The sequence below is a fragment of the Pinus tabuliformis genome, chromosome 7 (assembly GCF_031772625.1).
Source record: "Pinus tabuliformis cultivar Carrire ecotype Pingquan chromosome 7, CPIR1, whole genome shotgun sequence".
NCBI lineage: Eukaryota > Viridiplantae > Streptophyta > Pinopsida > Pinales > Pinaceae > Pinus > Pinus tabuliformis.
The window spans coordinates 1,621,191,037-1,621,206,168 of NC_142293.1; the positions used below are offsets into that span (position 1 = coordinate 1,621,191,037).

At 35.1% G+C, this 15,132-nt stretch overlaps 1 pseudogene; it reads left to right on the forward strand.

Moving 5' to 3' along the window:
- Positions 1–11,108: 11,108 nt before the first annotated feature.
- Positions 11,109–12,184, forward strand: LOC149254442 (LRR receptor kinase SERK2 pseudogene; annotated as a pseudogene).
- Positions 12,185–15,132: the final 2,948 nt, after the last annotated feature.

The window sequence follows — 15,132 nt, forward strand, 5'->3', positions numbered from 1 at the left end:
CACCCACAGTAAATACCTTTACATAATTAACCAATTGAATTGAATGAATCCATGATAGAAGAAGACAAAAATTTCTTATATTTCTAAATTACTCGTCATGAATACCACCCCACTGATTGAGTTCCACAAGACAAGTGAATATCTCAGTAATACCATAAATAGTTTTTGGAAGGAATTAAATCAAATTCCGTTACCCAACTTGAAGGTTATGTTCATGTTTAATTATAACACTTGTAGGAAATGCATTCATTAAGCACTGACTAAGGATATAGATCAATAGGTTGATGGACATTAAGAAATACTTTAGAACTACTTTTATTTCCTATGTATATTATCACTATCAGCTATGAGGGGAGGGTTAAAGTAGAGAAATACTTGTGAAGTAGTTAGTATGTGAAGGCCATCTGTTACAATCTTTGTTGTCTACCATTTGTCACAATGTATGTTGTCTATTTCACTCCAGCACCAAATTTTGACGGATACACTAATAATTTATATTCTTCTATAATGTAAGTGTTGATCATTGTGTATGTTCAAAGAATAAAGAATATGTCTATGTTTGAGTAAAAGACAAAAAGAGAAAAAATACCTTCTAATAATAAATCAAAATAACACATGTACAATATCTATCTAGCTAATTTGAAAATAAAATGATTTGTTTATTATGAATATCTTTGATGATTGTTATCACGGCCCTTGTACTAATTGTTTTGATTTTCCCCATTATTGTTGAGAGAAAGAATTAAGGACGAAGATACTAGTTAAGAAAATAGCTCAAGAGAAAACAAAAGAGAAGAGAATAAAAAACATAAACAAAACATGAGACCTAAACTCCCTTGAAGAGATATTTTTTAGATGTTGTCCCTCTACACAACAATATCCCATATTTATAGCATGGGATAGGTAGTAGGTACAACAAATAACTATAAAACCCAATTACAAATGGATGAGAAGGACACCTTAGTGGGTTTAAAACTCACACTTACATTGGAAACCAACACTCTCTAGAAGAATACATTATAACACTCATGATTTGGAAGAATGCATAGAAATAATAATGCATTGGAATAATGCATTTATCTCGTTAACTCTAATACTCCCCATTAATGGAGAAATGGATTCTCTTTAACACCTAACTTTCCTTAGTAATCCATTAGTTGATCTCTTCATCATTATGCTCTTCTCTGTGACACATGATCTTAAGAATCTCCTTATTAACAAAATCTATGGTTGATCTAACCTATAATTTTATCATAACTATAGGATACAAATATTACCAAGGTGTTGACGTCTCGATAAGGAACAACCATCCATCAAAATGCATGGGTAACCGACAACTAGTCTAGTAAGATGACGCTCATGTACATGGTTCTATGTGCACTGATATCAAATTCTTATTTTCTTCATTTGGGATTCATCCTTGAAATTTTTTTTTCTTCCTACGCAAAATTGATTATTGATGTTCATATAAAAAACAATCCATTGCACATTCCCCCCCTTTTATCAAAGACTCAACTTCTCTGATTCCACATCAAGCTAGCATACAAGTACACCAACCATCCTCGTACCTATTCAAATGGTCGATTCCACAAGTTAATGTCACATCCTATCTATACATAGGATGGATACACGCTACATGATTACTCTAATTCATGTAGGCCTAAATCAATAGCGCTTACAAAACACCTGGGAAAAATAAAACTTTTATAAGTTGGATAAAAAACATTTGGGATGTTGGGTACAACCAATCATGAACCCTTTACACAATAGCATCATATCATCTTAGGTATAAAATGTTACCATCACCCCTTTGTAGAAATTCATATGCCCAAATATATAATCCCATATCAACTCCACACACTACTTGTAGCTTCTCCTTTATCTCTTTTGTAACACCCCAAGTTAATTTGGTTTTATTTCTTTTTACAAACAAGTTAAAATTATTAGCTAATTACCTCATGTAGAGGTTGACATATTTTTAGGTTAGTTAAAGACCTAATTGAATTAGAAAGACCTTTTATTTAAATAAATGGTTAGTAGTTAAAAGAATGCTTTTTGTTATATGAAAAGGGAAAACTCATGGATGACCACAAGAGTTCCTAACTTCTAGACAGTTGGAGAAAACAATTATTCCTTATCCCAAAGGATTTCTTTTAAAAAGGAATATCTGGGGATAAGGGGGGGAATTCTATGGAAAATAAAGAAGTAATAACAAACTTATGGGTTGAGGCAATACGCTGCCCAAGAGTCAAGTTCCTGAGTTGGTAAGGACCAGTGGAAGGCTCAATCCATATCACGATTATGAGTTCAGGTTGGGTCACGTAAGCCCCTGATGCCTTTAAATAATCTGGAAAGAAAACCTCTGCACTGTACCTGTTGTCTGGAATTTGGGAGAGCTCGGGGGGAGAACTGGTTGCAAAGACCATTCTTTTTGGAAGGGAGTTGTGGCCATTTCTGAGGATTTTTTCCCAGCAGATTTACAAAATGCAGATAAGTACTAGAACTATCAAGATTGTAGATTTTGCATAATGATTTCTAATGATAGAGTATAATGTTGTGAGTTATCACTCTATTTAGATTGGTAATCATGACAAGGAAAAATTGAATATAAGTAGGAATCTCCTTGTTTGAAATTCCAGTGCAGTACCTATATAGGTTAAAGATAATGTATTGTACTCTTTCACTTTGAATTTAAATACAATAGTTACATATGGTACAACCCGTACATTGTATCTCTTATGTTGAAACTTAAATGCAGTATCTACATATAATAAAATTTATACATCGTATTCTTCATTCAAAGATTTAAATGTGGTATTCACCTTTGAAAGGTTCAGGCATTGTAATCTTCACCATGAACTCAAATGCAACAACTATTTGAGTAGGTTTATGTACAACATATCCTTTTAGCATTATGAGAATTTATTTTCAGCATTCTGAGAAAGGAAAATTATAGGCAGTGGACTAAAGTAGCGAAATTAAACGTTTTTGATAACCCTATTGTTAACAGTAATGGTAAGAAGACACAAGAATAGTCCTTCACCATCGTCATGAAAATTATATGTACATGGAATAGTAATCTTGGTCGTATTACGTCAGTAGGGTTCGCTTTGAGAACCAAGATAGAAATAAAGAAGTAATGTACTATGTTGTGCGAAACTATGTAACCCATAAAAAATCAGAAAAATTAGCAGGAGATAGTATAACCATAGCCAATCTATATGTGTAATCAAACAACATAAATGATTTATTGTAATAAATATGTAAGGCAGTTAAGCTGGTAGGAATTTCCATGATAATCGAGAGAACCGCTATTTAGGAATGGGTTAGTTCTAATGCTAAGGGTTGGCTTGTGGTCGAAACAATCCCAGAACCTCTAATTCACTTTTAAAGCTAGAAAGAGGAGAATTTGAACTAGAACTGGAGAATATCCTGTTACCAAACAATTTCACATGCAAAATTAAGCGAAAATCTTACCCATCTCTACAAAATGTTAAACAGTGCAAAAAGACAACCCCAATTACTCCTTTGATGAAATTTTTGTAGTCTATAAAGATAGTATACAAGAAAAGGACTTCCATTAAGCTAAACATACTAGCTGAAGGAAAACAGTGCAAGGCCAAGAGCTCATTCATATTCCAGACGCTAATAGTCCAGGACATATTTATAACTTAAAGAAAAGGGACTATATTATCCAATCGAAACAATTATCAAGACTTTTAAACAGTCTTTACATTGAATTGTTAATAAACCCCAAAAATGAAGTAGGATTTCTTATAAATATGACAACCCATGTTTCTTAACTGGGAGATACAAAGTTATGTTTCAGAAAATAAACTGCAGATAAGTCATCCTTCAAGGGATGTGTAGTCATAACCTAGAACAGAGCCAGTCAAGCAGAGGAGGCTGCAACATCTTCAAAAATCGGTGGAAGCCATGCTACCAGAGCCACTTCTATAAGCACGACAGAGCTAAATTATTAACGGAAAAGGAAGACAACTCAAAAGACAAAGACTCTGGCATTGCAAAATGCCTGAGTGTCTCACCTGGTAGGTTTGAAGAAACCCTGGAATGCACAGTGATGGAAGGAGTGAAAAACACAGCTGGCCATGTAGACCATAAAAAATAATGATATTGCAACATAAGGGTGCCACAGAATAGATGAAAACCCAAAACAAAGAACCAAAAGTTGCAGAGCACGTTTGGGCCAGACTAATAGGGAAATGAATGAAGTTCTGAAGGTGGGGGTAAATCTCGTTACACTAATGGATCCAGAGAAGCTCAGAACCATCTGATGCAAGGTTCATAAATCAACGATTGACATTCCTCTCAATGCGAACTCCAAGATCTGCTACCAAAGCACGAAGCTAGCTAGAGGTTTATCATCACATGTGAGGTAGCGGTGGCACGTTGACAATAAGTCTAGGTGCAGAGTATAGCAAGCTAGGACAATCAATTCTAAGTGGCAAGGTGGAGCACCACACTCCAACTATTATGAATGCCTCCATGCCTTGTTAACAGATATAGAAATTTAATATATGACTACCATACAAACAACCCATGGTATTATACATTCATGCCAAGCCACGTCCAAAAAGTAAATTAATTACTCACTATGATATAGTACAAGAATTAATAACGATATATTTATTGATGCCAATAAAGTTATGTGACTACAAATTCAATTACGGATATGTACCTTGTAAATAATAATCTAAATTGAAGTATAACATAAGGGATACATTGAAATGATACGTATAAGCCCTCTCTTCATGAATTGCATGAATACATAGATCTTACTCTTGTTAAGGTATATAATTTTTTTATTTTTTTAAGGTGACATGTTACAAGTGGTATCAGAGCCAGGTTTCAACACTGTGGCCTCAATGGATAATAAATATTAACAAAACATTTATTTTGCACATAGGGGAGCATAATATACGCAGAGGAACATTGTCTACACCATCAGGAAGGATGGCCTCTGGAACAGAATACACACCACATATCGGTGCCAACCCAGAGGTGTGAGTACAACTGGGAGAATGCCATCGCAATAACGTTGATGTAATGTTATTAGAAACTGTACAACAGCTCCAAACCGAAATGGAAAATTTACGAGCCAATAATGAAAGACTGAGACTTGAACAAGAAAGGATCCTGAAGAGCCTTTCTAATAAAAAAAAATCAAATGCATCCCACTCCTAGTCCTAAAGATGAAAACAAAAATGAGGAACACCAACAAAGAGCAGAAAAATTTGGATTGGATGGAAGCCAAATGAATAAGGAGGAAGGATCAGAAAACATCATAGGTGGAAAAGGGAGTAAAAGACAAAAAACTGAGCTACAGGGGGAGTTTAAAAGAATTAAACCACCTACGGTCGATGGAGAAAAGGAGGAATTTGCAGAAGCCTCGCTAATAAATATGAACAAGTATTTCCAAATATATGAATATAAAGACAATTTAAAGGCCAGACTAGCAATTTTCCAATTACAGGGAAAAGCCACCTTGTGGTGGGAGGAAGTCAAAATGGTTTAGGGAGTAGATGAACAAGAAGTGTCATGGGAGCAATTCCAAAAACATTTCAAAGATAGATATCTCACTGAACAATTTTATGATGAAAAGGAAAAAGAATTCCATGACCTGAGATTGGGACAACAAACTATGGATGATTTTGTGACAAAATTCACGTCGCTACTAAGATATGTACCTTATATATGGGAGGAAAAATCCAAGGTGCAACGTTTTTTTAGTATCTTACTAGCTTTTATGAAAGAGAGAATAGAATTTGACAGCCCAAAAACTATGGACGAAGCTATACGAAAGGCCAAAATATGCTATCAACAAATGAAACAAAAAGGAGAAGGTAGCAAAGGCTGGGTAGCTAAAAAGGGACAGAAAAATGCATCTAATTTTAAGAATATCAAATCTGGTAGTTCCAAGAATATATTTAGAAATCCGCAAAATGGAGTTTCAGGGAAAAATCAAATGAAGCCAAGGCAACCTAGTGAGAGTCGATCCACTAAAGCATCCGATAAACCAGAGAGTAGTCAGCAGCAAAAGCCACCATTGCAATGTTGGGGTTTTGGGGAACCCTATTATTACAGACACTTACCCCACCATGCTAGAGCCAGGAAAGTAGAAAATGTTCAGGAGGCCTCCATAGTTGGACATTTGACTAGAAGCATTCCCCGAATAAATCCAGCTTTAGAGGACAACCAAGCCTAATATCAACCTTCCATGGTAGAATTTGAAGGTAAAATTGTTAATCATCGTGTATCCATTCTAATTGACCCAGGAGCAACTTTGAGTTGTGTTAGCCCTAAGATAGTTGAGTTATGTCATTTGAACTCTACTAAATTTAAAACTCCATGGTTAGTACAACTCGCCACTAGGGCCAAGCGTATGGTATCAGCTAAGGTAGAAAAATTCCTATTAGAAAAAGTTGGATAACCAGTAAGGGTAAATTTAAACATGTTATCTTTAGGATCTTATGATGTACTCATTGGAATGGATTGGTTAGAAAAAATTTGGTCAGGAGTTAATTTCAAAGATAAGACTATTAGTTACCTTTCTAAAGAGGGTGCTAGAAAAGAAATTCAGGGAATTCAAAGAGTTGTTAAGTTGCATCCAAATATTGCCAATCAGTTAAGTAAATGTATTTGGAAAGGCTGTCAAGTGTATGCTGTCCAAGTAGGTTATACAAAATCCAAGGGTAAAACAGCTACTTTAAGGTACATACCTATTATCCAGGAATTTGGAGATGTATTTCTTGAAGAAATATCGGGCTTACCGCCCAAAAGAGATATTGATTTCACTATAGAATTAATACAAGGGGCCACCCCTGTATCAAAATCCCCTTACCGAATGAGTGCACCCGAGTTAACCGAACTCAAAATGCAATTGCAAGAGCTATTGGATAAGGGCTACATTCACCCAAGTGTGTCACCTTGGGGGGCACCTATGTTGTTCATAAGAAAAAATGATGGTACGCTGGGATATACTTCAATTACTAATAGCTTAACAAGTTAACTATTAAAAATAAGTACCCTTTAGCAAGAGTTTATGATCTGTTTGATCAAGTTAAAGGAGCCACCATATTTTCTAAAATAGATCTATGATCTAGGTACCATCAGATTAGGATAAAATATGTTCAAATATATTTGTAAAACAACATTCATAACACGTTATGGGCATTATGAGTTTATTGTGCTACCATTCAAACCCATCAATGCTCCAACAACTTTTATGAGTCTAATGAATGGTATTTTCCATCCGTATTTGGATAAATTTGTTTTAATTTTTATTGATGATATACTGATTTATTCTATAAGTTCAGAAGAACAAAAAGAACACCTTTGGATAGTGCTACAAGTATTGCGAAAGAATCATTTATACACTAAATATAGAAAATGTGATTTTTATAAAGATCGGATTCAGTACTTACGACACATTATCTATGTTGAAGGTATAGTTGTGGATCCTGAAAAAATTAGAACTATCATGGATTGGTTAGTACCAAAAAGTGTGATGGATATCCGATCCTTTATGAGCCTGACTGGCTATATCGAAGATTCATAAGGGATTCTCAAAAAATTCATATCCTATCACCTCCTTGCAGAAAAAAGGAAGAGCTTTCCGCTGGACAACTGAATGTCAACATAGTTTTGAACTCCTAAAACAATTGTTAACCACCGCCCTGGTACTTAAGGTAGCTAATCTTGATCGGGAGTTTATAGTTTGTACGGATGCATGTCAGGAGGGGGTTGGTGGTGTATTAATGCAATAGGGGAGTGTGATAGCTTACGAATCACACAAGCTAAAATATCATGAGCAGAGATATTATGCTTATGACTTGGAATTGACAGCTATGGTACACGCCTTGAAAATGTGGCGACATTACTTGTTAGGGAAAAGATTTATCCTAATGATATATCATAGTATCTTGATGAGTTTCTTCAAGCAGCCTAATCTGAATGCTCTACAAGCAAGGTGGACAACCTTCCTAATTGAATTTAATTTTGATATCAAAAACCTAAAGGAAAAGGAAAACTAAGTAGATGATGCTTTTAGTAGGAAGTTTCATCACCTATATGAAGTGTCATTTAGTAAAATAGAAAGAAACTTTGTAAATCAAGTTCGGGAAGCTATTATAAAATACCCTGAATTCAAATTCCTTTGGTAGCAAGCTAACCAAATGATAGACTCAGGAAGACAAGGTGACTATGGAATAAATGCAGGCTAGTTGTTGACTTTCAAAGGAAGAGTGTATGTGCCAAATCAAAAATCCATTAAGAAATATATGTTAGATGAATTTCACAGAAGTCCATATATGGCACATCTAGGCTATCAAAAGTTGTTCTCTGCAATTAAAAATGGTTATTTTTTGCCATGAATGAGAAGAGAGATTGTGGAATACTTAGCCAAATTCCCAAAATGTCAGTAGGTTAAAGCAGAGCACCAGCACCCAACTGGACTGCTTCACCCACTTCCCATTCCTGAATAGAAATGGGATACAATTACATTAGATTTCATAACGGGCTTACCTAGATCCTGGAAGTAGAATGATTCCATCATGCTAGTGATGGATAAACTAAGTAAAACAACCCATTTTATTCTTGTTAAATCTACTTATAAAACTGTAGAAATTGATGATATATTTATGAAGGAGATATTTAGACTGCATGGGTTTCCTAAAGTAGTAATATCCGACACAGATGTTAAGTTCACCTCTGCATTTTGGAAAGATTTAATTGCAGGTTTGGGAACTCAAATTCAATTTAGCACTACTTATCACCCACAGACGGATGGGCAGACTGAACGAGTAAACCAAGTGTTAGAGGACATGTTATGGATGTATGCGATGCAACAACCTACAAAATGGGAAGAGTACCTCCACTTAGTGGAATTTTCATACAACAACAACTATGATGAATCCCTCAAAATGAGTCCATTCGAGGTGCTGCATGGGAAGAAGTGTAGGACACCAGTGAACTGGAGTAGTCCTGAGGATAAACTAATTCTAGGACCTAATATGCTGGTAGAAATGGAGCAAGCAGTTAAGAGAGTGCAAAAAAATTTAAAAGCTACCCAAGATAGGAAGAAATCTTATGTTGATAAAAAGAGAACCTATAGAGAGTTTGGTGTGGGTGATCATGTATATGTAAGAGTAAATCCTAGAAAAGGTTTCTTAAAATGAGGGGGTTGTGTGAAGCTAGATCCTCGCTATTGTGGACCTTTCCAGATTCTAGAAAGGATAGGGCGAATAGCTTACCAACTTGATATTTTAGGCCACCTAAGAATTCATGATGTGTTTCATGTGTCACTACTAAAAAGATATATTTATGACCCCAAGAATATCATTAATTGGCAGGATGTGCAGGTAAAGAAAGCATTAGCAATATTGGTTTCTATTTAGCTTTCAGATCATTTAATTTATATGAATAATAATAATTACATGATGAATGTGCAAGTAGAACCGGATGGAGAATTCCTGGAAGAGCCCTTGTGTGTTCTAGAATGGAGAGAAATAATGCTCCAGAAGCGAGCTATCATCCAAGTTAAAGTGCAATGGAAGCACTTTAGCCTAGAGGAACCTACTTGGGAAGATGAAATCTTTACGCAACAAGATTATTCTGCCTTTCATTAAGACTGGGAGAACACCGAGGACGGTGTTGCACATAAGGGGGAGGACATGTAACACCCCCAGTTACTTTGGTTTTATTTCTTTTTACAAACAAGTTAAAATTGTTAGTTAATTACCTCATGTAGAGGTTGACATATTTTTAGGTTATTTAAAGACCTAATTGAATTGGAAATACTTTTTATTTAAAGAAATGGTTAGTAGTTAAAAGAATTATTTTTGTTATCTGAAGAGGGAAAACCCGTGGATTACCACAAGAGTTCCTAACTTCCATACAGTTGGAGAAAATAGTTATTCCTTTTCCCAAAGGATTTCTTTTAAAAAGGAAAATTTGGGGAGAAGGGGGGTTGGCAATTTTTTGAAAAAGACAAAAGTAATAATAGAGTTATGGGCTGAGGAAATACGTTGCCCAAGAGCTAGGTTCCTAAGCTAGTAAGGACCAGTGGAAGGCTTGATCCCTATCACGATTGTGAGTTCAGGCTGGGTCAAGTGAGACCCTGATGCCTTTAAATTATCTGGAAAGAAAACCTCTCCAATGTACCTGTTGTCTGGAAGTTGGAGAGCTCGAGGGGAGAACTAGTTTCAAATACCATTCTCGTTGGAAGGGATGTGTGGCCATTTATGAGGAGTTTTTCCCAGCAGATTTACAAAATGCAGATAAGTACTGGAACTATCAGGATTGTAGATTTTTCATAATGATTTCTAATGATATAGTATAATTTTGTGAGTTATTACTCTGTTTAGATTGGTAATCATGACAAGGAAAAAATGAATATAAGTAGGAATATCCTTGTTTAAAATTCCATTGCAGTACCTATATAGGTTAAAGATAATGTACTATCCTCTTTCACTCTGAATTTTAAATACAGTAGTTACATATGGTAGAACTCATACGTTATATCTCTTATGCTGAAACTTAAATGTGGTATCTACATATGAAAAAATTTATACACTGTATTCTTCATTCAGATATTTAAATGCGGTATTCACCTTTGAAATTTTCAAGCATTGTAATCTTCAACCTGAACTCAAATGCAATAACTATTTGAGTAGGTTTATGTACAACATATCTTTTTAGCATTATGAGAAAGGAAAATTACAGGAAGTGGACTAAAGTAGCGAAATTAAATATTGTTGATAACCCTATTGTTAACAATAATGGTAAGAAGACACGAGAATAGTCTTTCACCATCATCATCAAACTTATATTTACAGGGAATATTAATCTTGGTCATATTACCTCAGTAGGGTGCCCTTTGAGAACCAAGCTAGAAATAAAGAACTAATGTATTATGTTGTGCGAAACTATGTAACCCATAATAAATAAGAAAAGTTAGCAGGATATAGTATAACCATAGCCTATCTCCGTGCATAATAAAACAACATAAATGATTTATTCTAATAAATATGTAAGGTAGTTAAGATGGTAGGAATTTCCATGATAATCGAGAGAACCGCTATTTAGGAATGGGTAAGTTCCAACGCCGAGGGTTGGCCCATGGTCGAAACAGTCTCAAAACCTATTATTCACTTTTAAAGCTAGAAAGAGGATAATTTGAACTAGAACCAGAGAATACCATGTTACTAAACAATTTCACATGCAAAATTAAGTGAAACTCTTAGCCATCTCTGCAAAATGTTAAACAGTGCAAAAAGACAAAACCCCAATTACTCCTTTGATGAAATTTTTGTAGTATGTAAAGATAGTATACAAGAAAACGACTTCCATTAAGCTAAACACACCAGCCGGAGGAAAATGGCACAAGGCCAAGAGTTCATTCACAGTCCAGGTGCTAATAGTCCAAGAAAAATTTATAACTTAAAGAAAAGGGACTATATTATCTAAGAGAAATAATTATCAAGCTTTTTAAACAGTCTTTACATTGAATCAATAATAAACCCAAAAGGAGTACCTTCGTGAGCACTGCAATCCTAAAATCATTCATCGGGATGTGAAAGCTGCTAATGTCTTACTAGATGAAGACTTCAAAGTTGTTGTTGGTGATTTTGGGCTAGCGAAATTGGTTGATGCTAGGAAAACTCATGTTACAACTCAAGTCTGTGGAACCGTGGGTCACATTGCTCCTGAATACTTATCAACTGGAAGATCCTCAGAGAGGATAGATGTGTTTGGTTATGGTATTACTCTTTTGGAGCTTGTCACTGGACAACGTGCTATAGATTTTTCACGTCTCGACGAAGAGGATGACGTTCTATTATTGGATCATATTAAGAAGTTAAAAAGAGAGAAAAGATTAGATGCTATTGTAGATGCAAACCTAAATCAGAACAATGACGTTAAAGAAGTTGAGGCAATGATTTAGGTAGCATTGTTGTGCACACAGACCTCACCGGAAGATCGACCCAAAACGACAAAAGTTGTGCGCATGTTGGAAGGAGAGGGTTTGGATGAACGTTGGGAAGAGTGGCAGCAGGTTGAAGTCATTCATCGACAAGAATATGAACTAATGCCTAGAAGGTTTGAGTGGGCTGAGGATTCTGTATATAACCAGGATGCAATCGAACTCTCTAGTGGAAGATGATCAACATGGGCTTTGTTGTCTCATATTTTTGTAACTTGGAACATTTTACAGTTTTCTTCAAATATATCATTATTGGAACTGTAAAAGAGGTTTTTAAGGTCGTAAGATTTTATTTACCTATTCTTCCACTTTTGTAAGCAAGGTGTGACTGCTTGTTCAACGATACTCAAATGCATTTTGAATCCCTGCTTCATCAGTAGGAAATCTCCAATCATGTTGTTGTCCATTTGCAATCGTGTACATTAGATATTCACCTAGGTATCCTTGAACATCTGAATACCAGGAAAACCCTGACTTTCATTAACCAGGAGAGATTTGGATTATGGTGAGGAAATTATATCCAACAATATTACAGTGTTTGTATTTATCATGGAATACTAATCTCCAAAGATGGTTGTTTGAATTGGAATAATTCCTTGATGTAATTTGAAAAGATAAAATTAAATGTTTTTCCTTTCTAAGGGATCTCATTGTTTTGGGTGAGTGTCACTTCCAACGACTAGTTTACCCTGGTTGAGTTCAAATTTATTGGCTTAATTTTCAAGAATGAAATGAAAATCATCCCACTCACTGGCTGTTCAGCTAAGTACTAATGGAAGCAAAGCATTGTTATGCAACATAGGAAGTATGAACGGAATGATGAGAATAATTCCAAACACCCCATGCCCTTATACAATATTATAAAGGCACCTACCACACTGGAGAGGGGTGCTCTTGCCACATGGCAGCCTATAGTCGTTTTCCCTTGTACAACATTTTGAGAATTATGCAAAGAGACATAGTTGACCGTAGAAGATATGACAAGAATATGATGCTTTGGGAAAGCTTTTAAGAAAAGCCCCTAAATAGGAGGCTCACACAAGAAAGAGTATCCGAGGGCATCAAGATGATGTAGTTTTTGTTTGTATTTGGACACAAATTGTTGCTTGATGTACAATTCTTAGCTCTTTTTTTTTGAGGCCTTAGTCACATGAACATAAATAAAGAGAGGATTCAAAGAGGGCAGTGTCCAAAATATAATGAAAACTGACTGTCTTTTTTTTTTTGTTTGTGGGATTTGAATGCCTATGCTGGTTCTCCTAATCAAAATGCCTAACCAATTGACTAGTCTGTTTTTTTAATAATAAATATGCAATCTTCATTTATTTTTCATGTGGTACGTGTTACAAGGGTGTCATTTATAGTTTGAACAAAACAACATTGATTCTTGGACCTTAGTTTGATCAAATGAAATTTTAACCTTATGAAATTAAGTGTCATCTCTTGTCAGTGGCATTTATGTATTGCGGTATCTTAGTGATATTGTATAAGTTATGTGTTGTGGCCATGCAGCATGTTATGGTGAAGATTTTATAAATTCATCTTCTCTTCTCCACAAACATTAATATGCATAAAATGCATAGATTTGTTGGATGGTGAATATTGTGGAATCATATTGATCTTATTCCAAAAATCCGTTTATCTTCAGTTTATGCTAATGTCTTCTTGGTTCTTGCATTAAAATAACCATGTAACCTCTTAGTTGTTTGGAAACATGGCTTATTATTATATAAATATAAACACAAAAATTTCAAAATCAACTCTACTTTAAAAACATCTTTAATATAGGCAATTATTCCATTTGTTTAATTATTTCTCATTTGACAGCTCATATTGTGATCTGCATTATATATCATGAAATTGTTTAACTAGTAAACAATGATTAAAAAAAAAAAAAAAAATTGAACCTTTGATATGTAAAGGACATTTCTCTCAAATTACAAAAAAAAAAGTATGAAAATCATGTTGGAAACAATTTCTGAAGTTTTGAGTCTTTTATTTTCAAGATTAACTAATTGTTTTGGAAGATGAAAAACCAACAAATTGGAAGAGTGGGACTTTTATATTCACTAAGGTATCAAAGAAATTATATGCATGAAACTTATACTAGCACCTTCTAGTGGAAATTGATAGTGCACGAATCCGTTTCTTGCCATTATTTTGTTTTCGTACCACCTTATAGCATATCCGGGTTCAAATGCTATTTTCCATGACGAACAGTTAAATCTGTTTCAACTCTAATTGTTATTAAGGGGTTCCACAAGGATGTCACATGAGCATTTATGATGCCCATTTTAACATAGATAGCCACCTATGTTAAGGTTGTATTTTGCAGTTCCATGTTATTTATGAACATTATATACATTTGGTTGGACACGTGAAAATCAATTGATGGATTTGGTATTGATGATGGACATGTTGGATGTATGACCAAATGTATGACTTACTTGGTTAGAATTTATCTAGTGCATGACTTGTCAAAGTTATTGTTGCATCGTATAGGCTTATATAGATATGATTTATCTAATCAATGACTTAGTGAAATTATGATTTATCTGATGTAAGATTTATTTCCAGTATGAACAACAAAAATTGACACGTGGACACTGGGCTTAATAAACATGATGTTTAAGATCATGTATCTATATCTATTTTTTGGTTGTATATATGCATGGATGAGAACTAAACTACAGGTTGGAAAGAACCGTATGATAACCAAGATCTACTATTCCATTGGGGAAGGTCGAGACGACCAATGAGGAAAGGTACGATGTACATTGTTCTATTACATTTGGTATCTACTTGATATGCACTCCTATGACATGAGTAAAATGAAAATGACAGGTGGCAAGACGACCTGACTGGATTATTCGATGACAAGTCCAACCAGCTCTGTAGTGTGGTCCGTGCTCTGAAGGAGGGGTGGAGGTGTTTCCCACTGTGTATCCTCTGAAACCTGGAATCATGGGGAGGACAGCTGAACGCTCCCCCTAGACGTGTGATGACGATTGCCAGATTCCTGCTGGGGAAAGTTTGGTCGAGGCATTTGACGCTTCCACCATGTCGGTTTTATCAGTGGTCAGTATGGCCTTTGCCACTGATAAGGCAGCAGAGACGGATAGGGCGGG